General features: G+C 39.3%; 1 pseudogene; it reads right to left on the reverse strand.

Moving 5' to 3' along the window:
- The window catches only part of LOC130682114 (putative bifunctional UDP-N-acetylglucosamine transferase and deubiquitinase ALG13), a 111,221-nt pseudogene that overhangs the window by 23,543 nt on the left and 61,369 nt on the right, over nucleotides 1-26,309 (reverse strand).

Consider the following 26,309-nt stretch of genomic DNA (forward strand, 5'->3'; position numbering starts at 1 on the left):
AGATATTTCTAAATTCTACAGTGATTCTGTCCAGGAATGATTTACAGTATGTAAATAGAGATGTACATTATCGTTAAAGTCAGTAAAGCCTTACCTGGGCATCCCATATATCCAACTGAGTCTCTGAGATGAATGTTGAGGATGAGAATATTCACTAGACGTAGTACTGCCAGCTTCCTGTGACTGGTTATGCCCGTAACGTGTACTCTGCTGAAGTCTTGGCGGGAACGAAGTGTCTCCCTTGCTGTAAGCCATAGTCATATGAATCTCCTTTCCTCTAACTTTCTTGAACATCTTCTTCCGTTGCTTCATGTTCACGTCTGACGTAGCTTTCAGGCAAACCAAGAGGCAGCAAATAAACTTCATAACCAAACCAAAAGATGTAGTGTCTCCTCCCAACTCTCACAAATGCCTAAAACTATCGGATTTTTTTTAACAAACCAAATAAATACAGGGAGGGACATTTTGTATTTGGAAAAGCAAAATGAGCAGGTCATCTCTATCAATAGACATCTCAACTCTATCTTTTGTATAGGCAACTTTGGTCCTCAAAAAAGTCATTCTCATTGCTTACATTACTATTACCCAAGAAAGTATGCCTATTAATATCCCTGGCTGCTTCTGTGAGGTGTTTGTCCTCATTCTTTTGAGAAATCTTGTCTCTAAAATCTATTTCAGCTTAACTTTATACAAAATCCCCTAGGAATCTGATTTTCAACAGGGATAAATTTGCTACTTGGGGCACATTTGGCAATGTCTGGAGGCATTTTTCGTTGGCACAACGGGGGAGAGGATGCTACCAGTATTCAATGGACAGAGGCCAGAGATGTAGGTAAACGCCCTACAATACATAGGACCACGTCCCAAAACAAAGTATTATCTGTCCCAAAATGTCAGCAGTGCTAAAGTTGAGAAACTCTATCTTATGTTATACCTTAAAAAAATACAATATAGACAAGTACAAGAAGGGGAAAATAATAAAACCTTCAGCATACAAACCCATTTCTGGGCCATAGATCCCCGAAGTTTTCTGGTAACCTCTTCTTTTCTGAACAAGCACAGGATTCCAGAGAGGAACAGGTGACACTTGGGTAACTGGTTTTAAGTTAGCCAGTGGAACAACATGCCTTAAAATTTTAAAGATGTCACCATGAAGCCATTGCAACAAGACTCGATTCTCAGTAGTTACACATACCCCAACCCCTCCTGCTTCATTTTCAAGTGTATTCTACTTAAACCATTGACACTAGCTATCTGTTAAGGTTTTCTATTCAGACTAGAAAATCTAATAATAGTTTGTACAATTTCATAGCTATTTATAGCATGTATCCTGTTCCAGAGGAGAGATTGTGGTAGACAAGTTTACAAATAATTGTTCCCTCTCCTTGGAAGAGGATTATATTTTCCCACCCCCACTGACTTCAGGCTCATCTGTGTAACCCACTTTGGCCTATAAAATGTGAGCATATACCTGAAGAACCTGAACATGATTTGTCATGGTCTCATTCCCTAACTGTGATCATGGAAACATATGCCTAGATAGAGACTTTGCTGGACTGAGTCCTCTTTGCTGACAGACTGTAAACATGCTAAACAAGAAATGAACATTATTGGTTTAAGCCTGAGATTTCTTTGGTTGTTAGGACAGCATAACCTAGTTTTATGTTCTCAACTTGCAGAGACTCAGTTAGCAAAGCAGCTTTCTAATTCATCTTAACAGTTTTATACCAGAATTCTGTTGTATTAATATTCCTAATAAGTTTGCTAATGCCTAGGATTTGGAAACTTTTATACAAGTACGTATACTGAAACATCATACTTCAGCATATGCTTTTACAATTTGAAGTAAGTTATCTTAAGCTTCTACCAGATATAACTTGGGTTCTTTTACTAGCATGCTGGGAATTCTCAACAAAAAAGCATCAAGAGCCAAAGATTTTGGTAATTCAACAACTTTTTATATTCTCACTTTTCTGCCAATTCTTCAATGAAGACTGTTACTGAACTGTTCTCATTTCCAACTTCCTGAATATAAGCATTATAGTATCTTCCACCTGAATCCAAGTGAACCTGAAATGGGAAGAGACAGTAAGAATATATCTAGTCTCAGGTTGATAGACATTATCTGGCTTCTGCCAAATAAAAAGATCAGTTCTCCCAAATGGAGTTCAGACGTGTACTTATTAAACCAGTTGATAATCAACACTGGCAGTCTGGTTCAATGGAGGCAGCACATGCTGAAAGAGCCTTATATCTAATCACAAACATTTATAATTAAAATTTAACACAAACATTAGAAGGCACATTTTTCGAGCACTTTGTAAATTAGTTTTCTAAACTTTATATTAATAACTATAGCCACAAATTATTTGGAAAAACATATTACTAATTCTTTAAAGAAAGAACTAACCTGACACTTGTCTCCCAAATAGTACAGTCTCCCAGCATACTCCATGTAATTCGGTTTTTGAAGTTCTATTAAGAGAAAATGAAGAGTCAAGCTCAAGTGCTCTACATCATTTGATTTTGTAAATTTTATCAGTGTCTTTGATAATGCTACCACTATAAGCTAAGTTTCTTTTAAAAAGTTTTAATGAGTCATTCTATTCCTCTTCATGGGTTTTTCTCTAAATCAATTTAAGGACACCTGCCAGAATATTTTTGTTCTACAAAACACAAATAGGTGGAAACTGGAGGTTATAATCCTAGAATTGGTCAAACACCAGGAAGTAACACACCTCAATTAAAAAAAAAATGAAAAAAGGTAAAAAAAGTATGACTACACAGCTTCCTCAAGTAGTCTCTTATTGTTAACAACATTTTGTGTTCCATGAGGTCATAACCTCATTCTAGATTGTTAACAATAGCTAGGTTCAGCAAAGTTCAAGTTGTTGAATATTAAACATTAAGGGCTACATTGAAGGCAGAACTTAAGGCTTACTTTGATCAACTTAGTTACCTAAAAAGGAGAAAACAATGACCTATTTTAAGGGTTGGCAACCTTTCTCTGTAAAGAGCCACATAGTAAATGTTTTAACCTCTGTGGGCCACAAAGACTGTTCCAGCTACTCAACGCTTTCACTGAAATTTGGATACTGAAATCTAAATTTCATTTAATTTTCATGTGTCACAATACACTGTTCTTTCAAGTTTTCCTGCCACTTAAAATTATAGAGACCATTCTTATCTCATGGAACACATAAAAACAGGTGGCAGGTCAGATTTGGTCCACAGGCCATGGTTTGCAGACATCTGATGTATTATCAATGAGGGAAGTCTTAACAATTTAAATAAGCTTATTTCCAGTTTTAAGTGTCTGGTAGTCCTAGCTATCTACACACTATCACCACACAGTCTTTGCAAAGTTGATGTCCCACATAAACATCAGATCCCAAGATCCATCCTCACTTCTAAGTTTATTTGTTTCCTCTTTAGATTTAAACCATGTATTAAGCTAAAAAGTACCAGGCTGGTTTTTTTTTTTTAACATAACAGTGCATTGACATCTAATAACATCTCTTGTTAGAAACAATCTGCAAAATTATTCTCCTGGAAATGTCAGGATTCAAAAGTATTCTGTTGACATGTCATTACCTTTTCTGCTGTCCAACCAAACATCAAATTCTACATTATGATAGATTTCCGGATCCAGGGCTTTGAGCACCTTGTAGGGGAAGGGCATCTTTGACTGGTTTCCTGGAGACTAAAATAAAAATAATCATGCTACAAACTCCCCATCCTTAGCTTAAGTCTTCCTTCTATGAAGAAGGAAGAATCAGGTTCTTTTCCTTCCTTTTCATTTTTTAAAAAATTATGTACATATGGCTTCCATACCTTCTTTATTAAAAGAATAAATGTATGCCACAATAAATTTTATTTATTGCATCTGAAAGGTGAGGAAACTAAAGCAGCAATTATGCAAATGATCTAAAAAGATGGCAGAAGGGAAATTTTGTCTAAAGCAGCCAGCAACTCAAGACATGACATATATATAAATCAATGCAATACAGACCAGCATTAAGTATTCAGTCACAAATATTCAACGAGTCTCATCTTGATATGCACACAGAGGTGCAAGTGTTTCTATATCCTAAAATCGCTGGGAAAAAATCTGAAAAGTTTGCTTTTGTCAAAATTTGTTATGATTTCCAAAGGAATTACCTTCTTCTACTCTTCTACTTCTGAGAATTTCACTATGTTCAATTCTTTCCCCAAATTATCAGCACTTGAAGCATACACAGTGATTACTGTAATAATGTCCTACATAGCTAGCTTCAAATGGAAGGTTTGCTTGATTTTCTGCCTATACAGATGGTAACATTTCTCCTGTTTCTTCAACCATGGTTATCAACTATTTTCTTTGCAGAACAGGGTTATTATATTTTTAATGACAAAAAGAAACCTTAGCATCAGAAGACTGATTACAAACTAATTATCTATTGGGTTTGTAATATAACTTGAAAAGAGCTGAAATTTATCAAGGGTTTGGTTTACTTTGAAAAAAAATCTACAATTCCTGAAGAATAGAAATAGAGAGAATATTAAGCATGTATTTTACATTTTCAGATTAAGACTTCCACAAAGGAAAACATCAACTCTTCCACCACCCCATTTAACTAGAATGCACTTAATTTGACCTTAACGAGTTAAATTATGATGCCATATGCCAAGAATATGAAATTTCTTTGCCCTAGAAAATCTCAAACCTTTGCTTCATCTGTTCCTTCACTGTACTCCTCTGGTATATTTTCAGCATCACAGCAGGCACCTAACTCTTCAGTCCTAATTAAAAAGATTTAGAACAAAGAGCTTTATATAAATGCAGAAGCTAAGAAGTCTTAAGCCTGACATCTGCAGCACCACCTAGCGGTTAAAGTAGCTCAGTTCTAAAAATGAGGCAAATACTTTTTCATCCCAACATTTACCTTTATGCTTCCTTTCTGAAAGTATACTCAGAAGATTACCTCCTATATTTCATACCTCCTGTGGGGAAACACTCTAAAGATGGCCCCTATAATCATGCCCTTCTGTGATTCCCCTCTCCCTAAGTTTGCTTCTAACCAATAGGATGTGTATCATTACATTAACATAAGAATGTAATGACTATGTTGCTGGTAACTCTATGACTCTAAGTAAACAAGTAGTCATGTTCTCCAGCCCCATGTAGTAAAGAGCTGAGGGTTTCCTCTAGCTGACAGCCAGAAAAAAAATCTTAGTCCTACAGCTGAAAGGAACGGAATGCTGCCAAGAACCATGTGAGTAGGGAAGTGGATCCTTCCCCAGTCAAAACTCCAGGTAAGAACTCAATACTAACATCCTCATTGCATACTAGAGTGAGACCCTAAGCAGAAAACCCAGCTAAGCTATACCCAGACTCCTAACCCACATAAATTGAGAGATAAGTGTGTTATTCTAAGCTGCTGAGTTTGTGGTAATATTGCTACGCAATAGATAACTAATATACCTTGACTTCCTACTACTGTAGTTTCTGTAAGCCTGAAGCCCTTAAGACAAAATCAGTGAAAAGAAACTTTTACCCTGATATATGGCAGCTACCTCCTGAATTCCCATATAAGCTTTAAAAAAAAAAACACCCAAGAAAACCCTCTTCTACCAAAAAAAGAAAATAATCACAAGCATTAAACATCCAAGAAATACAACTGTATGACAAAAAGACAATGTGATACCTTACTGGAGCCAAACCTATCTGAATTTCCAGACAGAACTAGGAATCAAGAATAGAAAACTACAATTTTAAATGTAAGTTTTTGACTAAATCTGTTTAATAGCTGCCACAATCTACATACTTAGGGGTACCAAAATCAGACATTCAAAAGCTTCTAAAACTAGTCTTAGCCTGAGAGATTCTTTACTAGATGGATGTGTGTCAAGTAACCACTCTGAACCTCAGTTACCTTCTAAAGAACGATGGGGCTGGTTCTGAATCAGTTTTTTGTCAATATGTGGTCCACAGTTTACCTACATCTGAATACTTGGGTGTACTTGTTAAAGAAGCAGATTCTTAACTTCACTCTGACATCAAATTTTGTGAAGGTAGGCCCCAGAATCTGCCTTTCTAACAAGCACCCTAAACAATTTGTATACAACTGAAGTTTGAGAATCATGGGATTTGATAGTTCTAAAGTTTCTTCTAGCAATAAAAAAACTAGATTCCAACTTGCACCAAACCCCCCAAAGCCTAAGCAACTCACAGTACAGGCTATCTTTTTGGTAAAACTTCTCTTTACCTATTAAAAAAATGTATATCCTTATAAATACACATATACCTACATTCATATGTGTTGTATAAGGCATAAGCTTCCAGGTCCCTTCCACTTTCAAATGATGATGCATAGAAACATGAATATTAATGATCTTGTGATTGACTTCCCCTTTCCCCTTATTACCTATCCTGAGTTGAACTCTTGTAGTCAATAAGGTCATCCTCACTGCCAGTCACATTGTTTCTGTTCTTTTTGGAACTACTTCGAAACAATTGAACTGCAGTCTTCAACTCTTCTTCATCCACAACAAACACATCTTTATAGAGAATTTCATACAATATAGCTAAAGGAAGAAATGACCAAAATGCAAATTATCAAAATAAGGTGGTTTTATAACAATGTAAACAGCTATTAACCAGTATAGAAATTCAATAGGTATCAACAGGGTTTTAAAAGAGCTATTCATGGTGGGTCCTTCAATTTAAAGATGGCCAACAAATCACCTGAAATCACACCAAAACCTTTATAAAGTCTTCAAGTACCTTGACAAACAGCAGCACTTGACTGAAACTGTTTTGAGTATACTGAATCATAATGCCCATTACTTGAAGAGCAGAGTAGAAACTGAAGAAAAAACCACACACAGAACAATTAAGTGAATGTGACACATCTTACAACCATGAACTACTTGAAATTAAGTTGCTAAACAGAAACTGCTTTTTAAAAACAGTGATTTCTAAATTATACATATGAGTGATATCATACAGTGTTTGTCTCTTATTTCATCCAGCATAATGTGCCACTTGTATCTCAATAAAGCTGAATAAAAGTGATTTTTAAAATTTACACATAGATAAATACAAGCTATACCTCAGAGATTTTCTTGACAGTGACTTTTAAATGCTGAGGTTAAAAATGAAAGCCCTGCTCAGACTTCACTGTAAGCCTCGATCACATTCTTGTAAATACAAGAAACAAGTATTGATGTACAGATTTGCAAAACATGGAAACCTCTACAAATTGGGTAAATAAAACAGAAAGCCTACCAGAAGTTAAAAGACTTAGCTTAACTTCTAAAAATGACTGGAAAAATTAGGTCAGAGTATGGGGGATTGGGAAGGCACTTCAATTTTATTAAATATGTTTTCCACTGTATTGGGAAGGGACTTCAATTTTATTAAATATGTTTTCCACTGTACCAAATAGCAATATACCAAGCTATCAATACTACTAAAGAGAGTTCCTTAATGAATTAAGGCACTGAGATGGCTAAAGAATGAGTTAATTTCTTAGTTGATTCCTTTGTCTCCTAGTTTTCCGGAACACCAATTCAAAGGCCATGTTCCCTAACCAAATTATTTCAGTACAAATGCTCCCTAGTTCCATGTGAGGAAATATGTTTATAAACTGCTCCAAAACCTTTTTTGAATTTTTGTTCAAAACCCTGTGTCTTGTGTAAGAGATGTAATCCTTAGTGATTTAGCCTAATTTGAAGATATCTCTGGTTATCAGCAACCTTAAGTACCAAAGGTGATTCTATGGGAAGATGTTGCCACCAAAGTTCCTTGGCAGAAAATTATCTTTTTAATTTTTCACTCTTTTATTATTTTATTATTTTTATTTTTTACGTTTTTTCTACCTTCTTACACTACCCTGGGCAAACTTCTCCCAATAATCAAATTCTCTGATTCTAGATTTTTTATTCTTCCCTAGCCTTTTGTTTGCGATCACAACTTTAATCCCAACAGTTATAATCCAATTCAGAGAACTGAGGGCAAGTGTCAAGCTAAAGTTACTCACAGAAAAGTTTAACTTTTTAAGTTTTACCCACCCCAAGGGGTATTTACATTTAAGAGGAGTTTTTTAATCCACAAGGAACAGTAAGCAGATTTGAGCAGAGAAGCCTCTGTATTTTGGACTAGAACTGGGAACTCAAACTAAGAAAGGTTAATAACTGAGAGTAGTTGTTAGGGAGTAGTTACAATAAAACTAAACATAATAAACTAATAAAACATAATAAAAACGTTGCCAGTTCCAAAACTGATGAACAAGCAGTAAAGAAGAAAGATGACTGTACAATTTCTCTATTCAAGTAGCAATGAGTACAATTTTGTCAGAAGAGGCAAAACTAGGTATGATGGCTTTCATGTTCTTGGTGGTATCCCAACATAAAATAATTCTTTCATATAAACTTGTGGGTGGTCTGTCTGTTGGGGGTAGGCAGGTGGGATGTAATGTCAATAAAGTAGTGAAAAAATGAAGTAGATCTGCATTATTGATGAGGATAGATATTTGAAAAGAACAAGTAACAGAATGTTAAGTTGAGCCCATCTACATTTAGAAAATAAATGCAAAGAAAGAGAACGATACAGAGGGATACCCACCCAAACTAGTTTAAAGCATGAGATTTAAGAGCATGAACGGGGACTTGATTTTTTTACTCTACATGCCCAGGTTTAAGTTTTATTTCGTTTTTAATATATTAATTTATTCCTATTCTTTCTAGATAGACCAATAGGCTGAGTGAAGATGGCTAGTTTCCAGGAGCATTTTCTCTGATACTGGATAGCTATGTAAAATACAGAGTTAAGTCAATATAGACGATGAAAGGAACCAAGGTGACCATTAGGCATTTATTTGAGAATTTGCTCTAGAATATATTTTATGGAAGGCTCACTGATAATGCTCACTGTCTCTGATAGTCATTTTTGAAAACCCAAACAATTCAAATAAAAATCTTAAGAGCCTAAAATGAGATACAGTACAAGTTTAAGGCAAATCAAGGTGTCACCTAACAAAAATACTCTGCTGCCACCTGGCTTTTCCATTCTTAAGTTTCAGTATGAACAAACACACTTATACACTCCCAAATTAGACATATATACACAATCCTTTGCATGTAAATACACAAATGCTGATAAGTATTAGCTCTCTCTCTATAAGCTAGTAAGAGTCTCATCAGCTCAAGGATGAGATTTATATATGTTATTCTCATGTGCATACTCAAAAGACCTTGCATTTTTGTAGTATCATGGCTCCCAATGTATGATGCTTTCCCCTTAATTAGTTCAATAATATCTCTAAGATGTATAGGACTCATTTGAAAATGGAGCTGTGTAACTGTAGGAACTAAGGGCTGGGTATACGGATATTCACTACTCAACTCTTTCAAAACTTTTCTCTATATGAAAACTTTCAGAATAAAATGTCCAGGAAAAAAATGAATTGCAGGTCTAAAGCGTCCTAATAAAGATCTAAGTGTCTAAATCTCCTCAGGCAATGCTGTGTAAAATTGCTAAAATAAAAAAGCTAACACTCCTCTTCTTCAAACAATTCAGACTATGTCACACCTTTGTTTAAAAACTGTTCAAGGGCACACGTACTGATGTATTTCAAAGTACATTTCAGACACCAAAAATTAAGATGGATTGGTAAACAGAGATGGGATAGATATACGATAAAACAAGGACACCAAATACTGACAGCGGACTAGGTGGTGAGTATATGGATGCTCACTGTAAAATACCTTTAGGTTTTCTGTATGTTTTAAAAGCTCAATAATAAAATAGTAGAAGAAAACTTCAATTGACTATTCTGTACAATAAAAAGCCAAATTCTTCTCTAACACTCCTCATGTAACTCTAGCCTGTCTTTTCAGCATTGTCCTGTCCCCACCCAATTATTTGAGTCCCAAAGGATCTCTTGCTTCCATCCCTTTGCATATGTTTCCTCTAAATAGATTGCCTTCATACTTGTTGGACTCATTTTTTGGTATTCCCCATAAATGTCACTACCACCATGAAACTTTCTAAACTCAAGCAGAGTGAAGGGCTTTTTTCCCTATGCTCTTTGTACATACTTCTTTATAAAATGTATTACTGTGCTGTAGTTAACTATTACATGTCTGTCTTGATAACCCCTTAAGACCCCTGGCAAGGATTTTGTTGTATTTACTTTGGTATCCCCAAAGCCCAGTAAAGTGTATGGTACACTACAGAGGATTAATGTTTGCTGAGTAAAACAGATGGAAGTACCATTAGTAAAACAATGCGCCCCAATTTATACTTATTTTCCAAATTATCTCTTGCAGCCCACTTGGTCTTCCCCTATTCCTAATGCCAATTGTGTAGTTCACATCTTTTATCTAGGTTACTTAAACATCTTAACAGTTCTCTCAGTGTCCAGTCTTCTCTCACCATAATAAAAATGTTGCCTGAATTTTGTTCCATGGAACGAAACAACTTACAAAACTCAAATACTGTGCAGTCTATATTTACTAATCAAATAATCAGGATAAAAGGCTTTTCTTAAAATCTTCTTGAAATAAAAATTGTATGCTGAAGAACAATTTGTTTACCTGTTGAGAGTTCTCAACCAACAAAACAACCTACTATTTTCCAAGCACCCTACTGGTCAGTAGTAGCACACTCTTCAGACTAATGAGAACGTAGAAATGAAAACAATACAATGTGATAAATATTGTAATTACTTCAGGTCATGTTAGAGGAAATCAAAGGGAGGAAATAACTCCAGGGGAGCTGGGAAAGTTTCAAAAGAATTGACATTTGAGATACAGAGGAAAACTATCTGGAAGCATGGTATACTAAGGTTGGAGGACTGACTGGAGAGGAAAAGGCTGGTAGCAGACAAAATTCTCATTTAGACTATGCTTATTTTTTCCATTAATTAGGTAAAAAAAAAAAAAGGATTTCCTATGCCCTGGTAAGCCAGCAGTATCATTCAGTTTATTTTAGTAAACACTCACTCATCTTCTTACCTTGTCTTCATGGCCGTTATCTGTGACATAAATTGGAGGCTTTCTGGGATAGTGATAAAGAATGAAATCCCGTCTACATGAATAGAAAACAATGGTGGGCGAGAACAGGTAACTTAGTATATAAATGAGAAACTTGTAAGAACAAGTATTTGTGCTTTTAAACTGCATATTTCATTTATATAAAATAATCCAAATGTTTAAAAGACTAAAGAATGCTAAATTAAGGTAGGTCAAGTCCAGTGGATTGCTTAATATATGTATCTTAACATGGGAGAAAGAGCAAAGATAGATTAACAAGTGTATGTATGTTTTTGAGTTTTGGGGGCTCCCATTTATTTAAGGTAGGGGTCGACAAATTTTTTCTTGGTAAACACCAGACACTACGCATTTCAGTTTTTGCATGCCATATGGTTTAACTTTGACATTGTAGCTCTGAAAGCAGCCAGAGACAATGCACAAACAAATGCAGATAACTGTGTCCAATAAAACTTCTTTTATGCAGACTGAAATTTGAATTTCATGTAATTTTAACATGCCATGAAATAGTCTTCTGATTTCTTAACCATTTAAAGAAATTTTTAAAGCATTCTTAGCCTGAGGGTCACACAAAAACAGAAGCAAGCCAATTTACAAGCCGGGTGCCAGTGAATTGAAAGCCAACAACTGACATCAGCCTGCCCAATGCCTCTTCAATACTACTTATTGCTGGACTTAACTAAGAAAGGAGAAGATTGCAAAATACTGACTTGAACAACTAACTCCCCAGAAGAGGGTTCTAACCCTACCAAAGTTTATGCCATCTCACCATCTTAAAAATTTTTAAGGAGTCAAAACAGATTAAACTTCTCAAATGAACAAGATTTCCACACCTCTAACCTACATTATGTAGCTATTTTTCAAAATCGCACAACTTTCAAAAATGCTTTTACAGTTCTAAAGACCAAAATAGAACTTGCAAAAGCAGTAGGGCAGTGTTTCTCAAATTTCCCATTATCACCTCCCTAAAAAGCCTTTTTAGGCTTTTCTTAATTTCCCTATGAAATTTTAATACCAGATACACTGTACACTTATGTATTGTAATTCTTTGAAGAACCACATACCATCATTGTAATATCTAATGTTTTTGTCCTTAAGATCCAATTTATTTGAGAAGTGATACTGTTCCATTAAGGATGCAAGCAAAAGAGGCACAAAGTTAAACACATAAAAACTCTAAGATAAATATTCTGATTTTATAATACCAGCAGTTCTTAAAATCCTTTATTCTTCCCTTCAAATGTACACAAATTCTAGAGGTTCTCCACCCCAAAATTGTACCAACTGACTTTCCTTAGTCTCTTCATTCTATATATCGATATATCAAATCTCAAATTTTCCCAATACTAAGGGGACTTTAATAGAAATCTTACACACACATACACACACTTTCTCTTTTTGAAAAAAAGGAGGTTCAACTTACTTATAAATTAGAGAAAGAGCCCTTATTTCCAGCTGGCCAGCACTTTCCTAAACATAAATAGTGCATAAAATTTTAAAAATGTTCTGCAGCTAGGAGGTAGTTTTTCCAAGTTTAACAATTGTTTTTTTAGATACTTAGCACTACTTTAGATGAAGAACTTCTATAACTTGCTTTGAGGCTTGGGATATTGTGATAGTTAATCATTAACATAAACTTAGTCTGAAAAAAATAGACCTAAAGACAACCTTAGTTAGTTATTAACAAGGACAATTAATATGGAAGATTTAAAAGGCACAATAAAAATGGAATTAGTGTAAGAATATGAAGTAAGCAGGGTATTTAGTACAAGTGTTTTAAGTCCACAACTATGGAACTAATCACATACATTATTTTTAAATAAATGTGTTTATGGATCTTACTCCCACACAAAAAAGATAACTACAAATCAGAAGAGTTCTAAGTAACAACCTCCTAGTAACATTCATTACCATTCCCCCTCCCCGATTAGAGTGAAAAGGCTTAGGCTTGTCCTGTTCCCAGTGTGTACTCTTTTACTAGTCTATGGATGATAAAATTCTTAACACACAATTCTCATTATTCGACACAAAACAATAGGTCTGTAGCCAGCCTCCAAACTTTTGCAAGAACTATTTGATTCAAATCAGCTAGCTACTTAAGAAAACAGGTTGAGTCTAGCTAAAGTGACACAGCTGAAATGAATATTTAGGTTACTATTCCAAATATTCTGAAAAGTGTAAACCCCCATATTTGATCTTACCTTGGGATCTCCCAACTGTTCCAGGTATTTCTCAAAAGATCCCTCTACATACTTCAAAAATAAAAAAAATCTTGACTTAACCAATTACATATTATTTCCGAAATCTGATTATATTCTGCAATATTATCCCCCAGTGGATTTTTGTTCAAATCAACAATCTCAGTATTAAATTACGACTTTGCACAGCATCTCAAGAAGATTTGCACATACACAAAGTTTTGAGTGGAGAAAAGATGGACTATACAATTATCTTCGGAACTGATCCTGGCTTATTCACCTGTAGAACTTGAAGAATTAAAAGTTAGCATAAGCACAGCCATCTTAAAGGCTCAAACACTATTTTCTAACTTAGAAGGAGAAAAATTACTAGAACTTTGAAAAACAAGTTAGTCAGCCAGTGTTAATTGTAGTGACCTTTAGTTAGCCAACTTCAATCAGTTGAGCTTATCTTGCTAGAACTACTTTAAACATTCCGAAAGTGATTTTATCTAATCAGACTTCCAGGATGAGGCGTCAGCCGAAAATTTATGTGTCTATGAAAAAAAAACAAAAAAAAACTGTATTGTGACTGTAGAAAATACTGCCCCTTTGAAAATGCTATAAAAACTTCTGGCTTTGTGAGTTTGGGGTCCTCGCTGAGACCCACTGCGTCGGGCTAATGCATGGACCCCAGCTAGCTGGCCTCTGAATAAATTCCTCTTGCTTGTTGCATCAAGAGACGCCTTCCTTGAGTGATTTGGGTGGCGTCCTCCTCTGGGAAAATCCAACATTTGGGGGCTCGTCCGGGATCGTGCGCTCACCCCGCTTCACTCCCGAAGCCGTTCTTGGAGGAAGAGGTAAGATTAGTGGCGCCTTGAGTTGTCTGTGTTCTGTGTTCTGCTTTTCAGTGAGACTGGTCGGAGTTCTGAAAAGGGTACCCTCTGTCTGGCACCCATCCCGGTCCCGTAAGGGGTCGCGACTGCGGTCGGTAGACGTACTTGGAGCACCGCAGGCTGCAACCCTGGGGGATGCCCTGGGGAGTTTGGAGGGCCAGGGACGCCTGGTGGCCTCCCACCTGTTTTTCCGCAAAAGTGAACCGGATGAGATAGGGTTGGTTTTTGGGCGTCGAGAGTATCAGCCCACTGATTCCTTCCAGTTCTTGGTCAGAAATATGAGGAAGACAAAAAGCGGCCGCTGTGTGTTTAATCTCTGTGTGTCTCTGTTTTATGTGTCCTTTACTTGTCTAATAATTGTTATACTGGCAATGGGACAGACCGTGACGACCCCCCTTAGCCTGACGTTAGGTCATTGGACAGAAGTGAGAGCAAGGGTGCATGACTTGTCGGTAGAAGTTAAAAAAGGGCTGTGGCAGACTTTCTGTACCTCCGAGTGGCCCACTTTTAACGTTAGATGGCCCCTGGACTTTTGACCTCTCCACTCTGCTTGCAGTAAAAGCTGTTGTTTTCCAGAATTCAACTTGGGGACATCCGGATCAGCAGCCCTACATTGTGGTCTGGCAAGAATTAGTGGAAAATCCACCGCCCTGGGTAAAGCCCTGGGTGCGAAAGAAAGCGAACTCTCGAGTCTTATTGGCTCAGGCTCAACCTCGGGGAAAAGGGAAAGAGACCACCAAAATACACCCTGACACTCAAGACTTGCTCATGGTTGATGATCCCCCTCCTTACCCTCCTGCCTCTGCCCCGGCACCTCCAATGCCTCTAGCCTCCGGCCCCAGCACCTCCAATGCCTCTAGCCTCTGGTACCGAGGCATTGGGGCCAGCTCTGGGACCAGCCCAGGGAACTCGGCGGCGCCAAGGGGCCGCATTGGACCCATCAGGTATTTTTCCCCTCAGGTCTTATGGGGCCCCCATTCTCGGGGAGGAAAGAGACCCGCCTTTCCAACCTCTGCAATACTGGCCATTCTCCTCTGCCGATTTATATAATTGGAAAGCTAACCACCCTCCTTTTTCAGAAGAACCGCAGAGACTAATGGGACTGATAGAGTCCCTGATGTTCTCTCACCAGCCCACTTGGGATGATTGTCAGCAGCTCTTACAGGTACTCTTCACCACTGAAGAAAGAGAAAGGATCCTCCTAGAAGCGTGAAAGAACGTGCCTGGAGCTGACGGACGACCGTCGCAACTCCCTCATGATATAGAAAGGGGGTTCCCACTGACCAGACCCAACTGGGACTTTAATTCTCCAGAAGGTAGGGAGTGACTAACCATCTATCGCCAGGCTCTGGTGGCAGGTCTCCGCGGGGCTGCAAGGTGCCCCACCAATTTGGCCAAGGTAAGAGAGGTTAGTCAGGGAGCCGCTGAGGCACCCGCAGTGTTCTTAGAGCGCCTGATAGAAGCCTTCAGGCGGTATACTCCTTTTGACCCCACTTCTGAGGAACACAGTGCTTCAGTGGCTCTTGCCTTTATTGAGCAATCAGCGCCTGATATTAGAAAGAAGCTTCAGAGACTAGAAGGCTTACAGGATTTGTCGTTGAGAGATTTAGTGAAAGAAGCTGAGAAAGTTTATCATAAGAGAGAGACTGAGGAGGAGAAGGAATTAAGGAAGGAAAAGGAAAGAGAAAGGAAAGAGGAAAAGAGGGATAGGAAGCATGAGAGAAATTTAACAAAGATCTTGGCCGCAGTAGTAGAAGGTAAGGGACGCCCACCCTTTAGTGGTAGAACTAGTAAGGCAGGGCACCTGAGCAACTGGCCTCCTTTGGATAAAGATCAATGTGCATACTGCAAAGAGAAAGGGCATTGAGTGAAAGAATGCCCTAAAAAGCCACTGCAGAAGCCTCCAGAAAAGGTGTTGTCTCTGCTAGAAGATGAAGATTAGAGAGCACAGGGCTTGGAACCCCTCCCCGAGCCCAGGGTAACTCTGAAAGTGGAGGGGCAACCCGTTGAGTTCCTAGTAGACACCGGTGCTCAATATTCTGTATTAACTAAAGACAAGGGCCCTCTCTCTGGCAAAAAGTCTTGAGTGATTAGAGCTACAGGCCAGAAACAATATGCATGGACCACCCGAAGAGCAGTAGACTTAGGAGTAGGACGAGTAAGTCACTCGTTCCTCATTATACCGGAATGCCCTACGCCCCTGTTAGGAAGGGACGTCTTAACCAAAGTAGAAGCCCAAATATCTTTTCAAGCTGAGAAACCTCTGGTGACTAATCAAGAAAATAAGCCTTTGAACTTGAGTATTCTGACCATAAGATTAGAAGACGAATGCTGTCTTTTTATAGAACCAGAGCCCTCCCGAATTAGTCAGGAGTGGCTCGACCGATTCCCAGGAGCCTGGGCGGAGACGGCGGGCATGGGGCTCGCCAAGAACCAGCCCCCTGTAATCATAGAACTAAAAGCTTCAGCCTTGCCAGTGACTGTGAGGCAATATCCAATAAGTAAAAAAGCCAGGGATAGAATTAAGCCACACATCCAGAAGCTTATAGAACAGGGAATATTAGTAAAATGTCAATCCCCATGGAACACCCCCTTGCTGCCTGTAAAAAAGGCAGGAACAAGAGATTACCAACCAGTACAAGATTTAAGAGAAGTTAACAAAAAGACACAGGACATTCACCCCACTGTGCCAAATCCCTATAACCTACTAAGCTCCCTGGCCCCAAAAAACATCTAGTATTCAGTTTTAGATCTAAAGGATGCTTTCTTTTGTCTGCGCTTGCACCAGAACAGCCAACCGCTGTTTGCCTTTGAGTAGAAAGATCCCACCACAGGAACTACTGGGCAATTGACCTGGACTCGTTTGCCACAAGGATTCAAGAACTCGCCCACCCTCTTCGATGAAGCTTTACATCAAGACTTGGCTTTCTACCGAGCTTCAAATCCACAAGTAACTTTGCTGCAATATGTTAATAACTTATTGATAGCCGCTCCCACCCGAGAGACCTGCCAAGAGGCCACTGAAGCCCTTCTGACTGAACTTGCCAAATTAGAGTATAGAGTATCTGCTAAGAAAGCACAGATCTGCCAACAACAAGTGATTTATTTGAGATATTCCCTGAGAAAAAGGAAAAAGTGGCTTACTGAAGCCCGGAAGCAGACTGTAACGCAGATTCCGGTCCCCACTACAGCACGCCAGGTTCGCGAGTTTCTGGGGACAGTGGGGTTTTGTAGATTGTAGATACCCGGATATGCTTCCTTGGCCGCCCCTCTGTACCCCCTTACCAAGGGGACAGCCCCGTTTGTTTGAAGATCTGAGCAACAACAAGCCTTTGATGATATCAAGAAGGCCCTCCTCTCAGCACCCGCTCTAGCATTGCCAGACGTAACTAAGCCATTTGTCCTTTTCGTGGACGAACGGAGCAGAGTAGCTCGAGGAGTGTTGACCCAACAATGGGGACCTTGAAAGAGACCTGTCGCCTATCTGTCAAAAAAATTAGACCCCGTGAGTAGTGGGTGGCCTGCCTGATAGTAGCAGCTGTGGCCCTCCTAGTTAAAGATTCTGACAAACTAACACTGGGACAAAAACTCACTGTGGTTGCTTCACATGCGTTGGAGAGCATAATCCGGCAACCACCCGAAAGATAGATGTCAAATGCCAGAATGACTCACTACCAGACCTTACTCCTGAATCGTGATCATGTGGAATTTGCCCCACCCGCCATCCTAAACCCAGCTACTCTGCTCCCCGATTTGGAAAAAGAAGTACTTCATACCTGCCAGGAAATCCTGGCTGAGGAGGCGGGGACCCGCCAGGACTTACAAGATCAGCCTTTAGAAGGACCAGGACTCCTGACTTGGTATACAGACGGGAGCAGTTACATTATGGATGGTAAGAGAATGGCGGGAGCTGCAGTAGTGGATGATAACCGAATCGTGTGGGCCAGTGGACTTCCAACGGGCACTTCTGCACAGCGAGCGGAGCTTGTCGCTCTGACTCAGGCTCTAAAGATGGCAGAAGGTAAGAGACTTAACGTCTATACTGACAGCCGATACGCTTTTGCCACCGCTCACATACACGGGGCTATTTATAGACAGAGAGGGTTATTGACTTCTGCCGGGAGAGATGTTAAAAACAAACAAGAAATTTTAAATTTGTTAAAAGCCATCCATAGACCTAGAAAAGTGGCAATAATACATTGCCCTGGGCATCAAAAAAGTGACTCTCTAATAGCTCAAAGAAACAGAAGAGCAGACCAAGCTGCAAAACAAGCAGCCCAGGGAATGAATATCTTACCCCTCCAAGTGTACCTGGAGGCCATTTGTATTAAGAGCTTCCAGTATACACCCGAAGACCTCGCTTGTATAAACAAATTAAAGTTTAAAAATTCCTCACCCCACGAGATATACAAGTCTGAAAAAGGGAGAGTTGTCCTGCCTAAGAGAGAGGCAGAAGAGTACTTAAGGCAATTGCATCAATTGACACATTTGAGAGCAAAAAACCTAAAGACCTTGGTTCAAGACTCCCCTTATCATGTTATTAGATTAAGAAAACCGGCTGACGAAGTTGTAAGAAATTGTGTTCCCTGCCAGTTAGTAAATGTGAGTAAAAATCCAGTAACATCCGGGAAAAGACTTCGAGATCACCCAGGAGCTTACTGGGAAGTTGACTTCATTGAGATCAAGCCTGCTAAGTATAGATATAAGTACCTTCTAGTTTTCTTAGACACATTTTCAGGATAGACAGAGGCGTTCCCCACCAAAACTGAGACAGCTCAGACAGTGTCTAAAAAGATCCTTGAAGAAATATTTCCCAGGTTTAGAATCCCAAAAGTAATCGGCTCCGACAACGGCCCTGCCTTTGTTGCCCAGGTAAGTCAGGGATTGGCCAAGATTTTGGAGACGAATTAGAAATTGCATTGTGCATACAGGCCCCAGAGCTCAGGACAAGTAGAAAAAATGAATAGAACTCTAAAAGAGACCCTGACTAAATTATCCACAGAGACTGGTTTATATAATTAGTTAGTCCTCCTTCCCTTCGCCTTATTCCGAGTTAGAAACACCCCCAGCCGTTTTAAACTAACACCCTTTGAAATTATGTTTGGAGCCCCGGCTCCACTAAATGCAGCTCACCTCCACGTATCCCCTGAATCTGTGACTAATAAGTTTCTGCTTGAAAAGTTACGGGCTCTAAAAGTTGTGCAGGAAGAAGTGTGGGCCTCTATCCGAGAAGCCTATTGGCCAGAAGACATTTCAGTACCTCACCCGTTCCAAGTGGGAGACTCTGTCTACGTAAGGCGACATCGAACAGAAAATCTTGAGCCTCGGTAAAAAAGACCCTTCATCGTCCTTTTGACCACACCTACAGCTGTGAAAGTAGATGGCATCTCTTCCTGGATACATGCTTCACATCTGAAGAAAGCGCCTCAACCAGACCCGGACTGGTGAGTAATTCGAACTGATAACCCTCTTAAATTTCGCTTGTGTAAAAATGATTGTGTCACTAACAATTCTAATTCTAATGACCCAGTTACTTCCCACCTTCCAGAACCCTAACCCCCATGAACCCAGGTTGCTGACATGGCAGGTTTTCTCTCAGACAGGAGAGGCAGTGTAGTCTGTTTCTAAGACTGCCCCCCTTAAGACCTGGTGGCCGTCCCTGCATCCTGATGTCTGCGCCCTAGTTGCTAGATTAGATACCTGAGACATACCTAATATACCTTAGAGACAGGCCCACCTAATTCGACCACCAGACCGCGATTATTCTGCAGCCCAGAGCCAGGTTTCCTATAGAGACAGCGAGTGTAGTTATCCCCGAGCACGCAATAGAATAAAAACCACTCCCTTCTTCGTCTGCCCCCGTGACGGACGAACCCACCAACAAGCCCGACAGTGTGGGGGCTTAGAATCCTTTTATTGTAGCTCTTAAAGCTGTGAAACTACGGGTAATGTTTATTAGAATCCCATGTCCAGTTAAGACCTCCTTAAAGTAGTCCTGAACCACACATCCCCCAACTGTGAGCAGACAGGGCTATGCAACCCCTTAAATATCACGTTCAGTGATAAGGGGCGCCAGTATGATAAATGAGTCACTGGACGACAGTGGAGGCTCAGATACTATGAATCTAAATATGATAAAAGCCTCATATTTACTATCAGGCTCAAAGTTGAGACCCTTCCAGCTGCCCCAGTAAGACCCAACGCTGTCTTGCGGGATCAACCGCGTCTCCCAGCCCCAGCCCCAAAACAGGCCCTAGCCCCACCTATAGACTCTGCCACCACTCCCTCCGCCTCCACTCTTGGCCGAGCCACCTCCCTTCCTGGCACCGGACAACGCCTTCTCAACCTCCTTGAAGGGGCTTTTCAGGTCTTAAATACCACCAACCCTAACACTACTGAATCCTGTTAGTTGTGTTTCTCTTCTGGGCCACCTTATTATGAAAGATTGAGATTATTAGGCAGTTTTAACAGGACAACCCATCACGAGATCTGTAGCTAGAGAAGCCACAAGAAGCTAACTCTGACTGAAGTTAACTAGAAGAGAAAAATGTTTAGGTTCAGTCCCTCCCACCCATAAAGCTTTGTGTAATAAAACCATAGCTGTGACCTCCTCAGGTGAAAATGAGTATCTAGTCCCTCCTCCCGAAGGGTGGTGGGCTTGTAACACTGGAGTGACCCCATGTGCCTCTACTTCTGCCTTCAACTCCTCCCGCGATTTCTGTATCATGGTTCAGCTAGTGCCCAGGTTGATGTATCATGATGACCTCTCATTCGTAGCTGAATTTGAACCTAGGCATAGATATAGGAGGGAGCCGGTCTCGCTGACCTTAACTGTGTTGTTAGGGATAAGAGTCGCAGCCGGAGTAGGAACAGGGACAGCCGCTATTATCCAAGGGAACCAACATTATGAGGGACTAAGGACAGCTATTGATGAAGACCTAAAAACCATAGAGCAATCCATTACTAAACTTGAAGAATCTCTGACTTCCCTCTCTGAAGTAGTCTTACAGAACAGACGAGGGCTGGATCTGCTGTTTCTAAAAGAAGGAGGATTGTGTGCAGCTTTAAAGGAAGAATGCTGCTTTTATGCAGACCATTCCGGAATAGTAAGAGATTCAATGTCAAAGCTTAAGGAGAGGCTAGACCAGAGAAAGAGAGAACGAGAAGCTGGCCAAGGGCTATTTGAATCTTGGTTCACTAGGTCCCCGTGGTTTACGACCTTGATATCCACTCTGGCTGGGCCCTTACTCATCTTTGTGTTGCTCCTCACTTTAGGACCCTGCATATTAAATCGGCTGATAACTTTTGTTAGAGAAAGAGTGAGTGCCGCTCATGTACTAATGTTGCAGCAACAATATCATTCACTCACCCAACAGGAAGATACAGACATTCCATGATTGGAATGCCCTTAAAGAGAAGTGGGGAAATGTAGAACCTGAAGAATCAAAAGTTAGCATAAGCACAGCCATCTTAAAGGCTCAAACACTATTTTCTAACTTAGAAGGAGAAAAATTACTAGAACTTTGAAAAACAAGTTAGTCAGCCAGTGTTAATTGTAGTGACCTTTAGTTAGCCAACTTCAATCAGTTGAGCTTATCTTGCTAGAACTACTTTAAACATTCCGAAAGTGATTTTATCTAATCAGACTTCCAGGATGAGGCGTCAGCCGAAAATTTATGTGTCTATGAAAAAAAAACAAAAAAAAACTGTATTGTGACTGTAGAAAATACTGCCCCTTTGAAAATGCTATAAAAACTTCTGGCTTTGTGAGTTCGGGGTCCTCGCTGAGACCCGCTGCATCGGGCTAATGCATGGACCCCAGCTAGCTGGCCTCTGAATAAATTCCTCTTGCTTGTTGCATCAAGAGACGCCTTCCTTGAGTGATTTGGGTGGCGTCCTCCTCTGGGAAAATCCAACACACCTACCTGTGCATTTCATCCACTAGTATGCCTTTTAGTTTTGAAATTCCTATTTAAGTGACCTGACAATTTTCATGAATCAAGCAAGCCCAATAATTAGAATAATTTCATACTTGACAGGAGACATGCATTTACCAAGTTAAACGGAGGAATCTTAAAGGAAATTTATTTCAAAAAAGCCCAGGGCACAAGGCAACTTTCTGGGGTGATGGAATTGTTCGGTATCTTGATTACAGTGGCAGTTATATGACTGCATATTATTGCCAAAACTAGTAACACTCAACTTAAAATGGCCAATTTTACTGTATGTAAAGTACCTAAATAAAAATAAAAATTCAAGGACTATATGACTAGTTCCATGAAAATATATCACAAGAAGTGAAATCAAATTTTAATTTTTCCTCAAACCCTTTTAACAACTTTTTGAAGTACAACTGACATATAAACTGCAAATATTTAAATGCAGTTAAGTTTTGACATATGTACGCAGTCATGAAACCACCATGATTATCTTGATAGTGAATATCAAGTTTCCTTGTGCCCCTCCTTAGCCTCACCGACCCACAAGCAATCACTGATCTGCTTTCTGTCACAATAGATTGGTTTGCATTTTCTAGAGTTTTATATAAAGGAAATTGTATGGTATGTACTTTGGTGGGAGGGTGGTTCTGGCTTCTTGCACTTGGCATAATTATTTGGAGATTCATCCTCATAGTTTTAAAATTTTACACACCTCTGTTACTCAAAATGCCATGTACAAACAACAGCAAACATCACTTGGGAGTTTAACTATGCAGAAATTACGGGCCCTGCTCAGACCTACTGAATCAGAATCTGTATGATAACAAAATCCCCAGGTGATTTGTAGGCACAAAAGCACTTGAGATGCACTGCTTTACACCATCATCTTGCATTTAAAGTAATTTCACAAATAATCCTTCCCCAGGTGGGGTGAAGACTGTAATTAATTTCAAGGTAATAAGCTTTAAAGTATAAAATCCTTTACGTAGTGTTAAAATTCACCAAAACCTGTTGAGAAAATTAAGAGTAAACCTCGAACAGCAAGGAAATACCCAAAATATAGTCAGAAGAAAACATATAGTACTGGAAAAACTAAACACATTAAAAAAAAAGAACACACAACACCCAACAGCCACACAAAAGACACAATTCAAAAAAACGCCTTGATAAAACCTTATTTTGTTCCAAGAATTCAAATGCTTCAACATACTCAAAGATGTCTTCTAAGTTGTTTTAAAGTCAATCATTAGTTACAGTGCTTCAATTACCAATTTGTCACATGAAAATAGGTTACCTAATTTGTTTCCTTACAATTAAGTTTTATAAGATTAAGTTGGCTGGCTGAAGAGCATTGTGCACAGAATTAAAGCAGAGGAGATTTGTATTTGTACATATTTTTAAATATACACTTACATAGCCAAACCTTTGTGAACTATGATTAATTGTGCAAGAAAACAGTGGTATGGATAATAAAAAACAGCAGTCAAAATGTTAACTTTTGGGGAATTTTTGGTGTGGGGGAGAAAGTAGTTGGAAGTATACAGATTAACTGTTTCTTCTCAATTTTTAACTGGAGTACAGAACAGTCTAATTACAGAAGGAGGTCCAGAAGCATGGCTAGCCAGGGGGAAGGAAGCCAGCTGGAAATTAATATTTGCTATTGAGAGAATGATACAATTTTCATACATAGAAGCTCAAAATTCATTTCCCACATGCTATGTACTCTATCCACAGCTCTCGCTCAGGTATGTATTCTACTTACAGACTCAAAAGGTTGTGGATTTTCTCTCATATATGAAACACAAGCCTTCCTGATTTCCAAATGATGGACCTGGCTGCAAAACAACTAAAAAAAGAGAAAGACCAGCTCACTGTCAGCAGTAATTTGACACAGAAGCTTCTAAATTAAGACTATGAACTGGACACTTCATTATCCCTTAATCAGAACATAGGTAGGAAATTAGGAAATTAAGTCCTCACTAAAATCTGTGATTCCTTTAGTGAGAATGAGGGGATATGATTCTGTCAATGCCCCCCCCCCTGCTTTTCTAGTCTGTCGGGGAACAGCCTATAAATTTTTCCTTAGGCATAAAATTTCAAAGAAGTGGAACGTTGCTGAGAAGGATCAAGATACACTTCAAAATATTGTTTAACCCCATTATCTGCCTTACATTCCAAAGTGGCACTTAGAAAAGTTAAGATAGCAAAAGTAAGCAACAGATTTGGACTAACGAGTAAAGGCACACAGCAAGGTAATAACTGGCTTATAGACCTGATGTTTTTACTAGGGAAGGGTTAAGGGAGTTTTGCTTTGGTGGGCTACAGGTCTTCTAGCTACAGTACCATGCCATGTCTGAAACTCTGAAAACTCAGTATAGGGAAGACACATTTGTTTTCCTTTTACCTGCTCCGAAATAGCCCGAAAGAGGCAAGAGGCATCCTTGGCAGTCAGCTTCCGAAACAGCCCTAAGCTGCCTAAATATTCATCCATTGATGCCTCTCTCAGAGACTTCTGGCCGTAGTACTTTTCCCATCCTTTATACATTGTGCACGAGAAGGTGGAGGTGGGAGGGAAGGATAAAGGAACAGGGAGGCAAAGAGGAAAAAGCGTGCAGGTAGGAATGGGTAGCAGTGACAAGGGCTTTCTTATGCAGGTATCTGGAAAGCAGCCCAAAGTCTAGGTATGAGAAGGCAGTTGGGAGTCAGCGCTGTAGAATCTTGGCATTTCTCAGGAGAAGGAGAAGCAAAGGGCTGGCTTGCCCAGGACAAGTCCCCACCCTGTGAAAAGAAGAGGAAAAGCCAAAGCTCCTAGGTATAGAGAATTAGACTTGAGAAGATGTGGGAGGGGGAAGGTACTTGCAGAGCTACCTTTTTGGGGAAGGGCAGGATTAATCCAATCAGCCCAAGGTTGAGAAATATGCATAAACAGCTGAGCGGGGACCAAAAAGAAGACGAGTTTGCTTCTTAACTCAAGAAAACTGCTGCAGGAGGCAGAAAAGGTCTGCAATAAGGCTCAGGTGTGTTATGACACAGCCTGGCCCACATTACGTTGCTTTAATATCTCTGCCCAAATTTTCCACAACAGCCTCTGCCAAGTTCCCTGCTCTATCCAGAGTTTCATGGAGATGAGAAAAAAAATCTGAAACTAATGAACTAGTAAGCTTTAATTTAAGAACATCTTAAAAAACAGAGAAACTGACTGTGGTTGGGGGAAAGGCTCTCTTAACCTGAAGGGGCAGAAATCACAGTTCAGGCAAAGTGCCAAAAGCAAGCAGCTGGAGATTTCAGGTATGGGTTTATATAATCTCATTTCATTCTCCCAGTTAATAATAACCCTCTGCTAGCATCACAGAAACTAAATTCCTTAATTATGCAAGGAAATGCTGATAGAATTCTGAACTACTATCTCCAAACTATTGTACAGCATTAACAAAAAGAGTAAATACAAAAAAGGGTGTTTCCAAACAAATGCAAACAATGGAAACTTCAACTGAAGCAGCATGAAAGAAACATCTTGCCCACAAACTTTCTAAGAAACTACGTAAGAGACGTGTTTCAATGTATCAGGGCACTTTTTGGAAAAACTAGATTCTGAGAAAACCAAAATAAAATATGACTGTGCTTTGTAGGGTTCAAAACCAGGACTGGTCACTTGTATTACTTGATTTCATTGTCAAGTCTCTCGTTTTTATTTAAATACAAAATTCTAATTCCTTTATTGGTTTAAGTGTTAAAAAATATAGATCAAAGCTGGCTTTGGAGAAGTTAGAAAATTAAGCTGCTTTCTGAAAACTTTTTCTCATATCTGTGGATCCAGTAGTAATCACTACTGCCGCCTAGGGGAGAAGTGTCAGTAATCAACCTTATAATTAAGGGATGAACTACAGGCATTTTAGAAAAAAGAGTGAATTCTTGACTCCCTTCAGCATACCAATTTGAAATTACCGTAACTAATTTCTTTTTTAAAGGAACTGTAACACTGGGGAAATAACTCTTTTTGCAAAAGTTCTGAAACATCGTTTGGGAAGGGGGATCACCATCTTTCTTTAAGGCCACAAATTCCCTGAGAAAAACTAAGGGTTATAATAAAAAGTTAATCATTTCTAGCATTTTTTTTACCTGAAGAGAAAAAATACAATTCTGCATATTTATAGCTGTATATATAAAATTTCAATTAATATTAATCAATATAGTTCACCATGAGGAAGATAATAGGGAAAACTGGGAGAGGGAGAGAGAGTCCAATAGGAGAGAAGGGA

This window comes from Manis pentadactyla, chromosome Y (genome assembly GCF_030020395.1).
Source record: "Manis pentadactyla isolate mManPen7 chromosome Y, mManPen7.hap1, whole genome shotgun sequence".
Lineage (NCBI taxonomy): Eukaryota > Metazoa > Chordata > Mammalia > Pholidota > Manidae > Manis > Manis pentadactyla.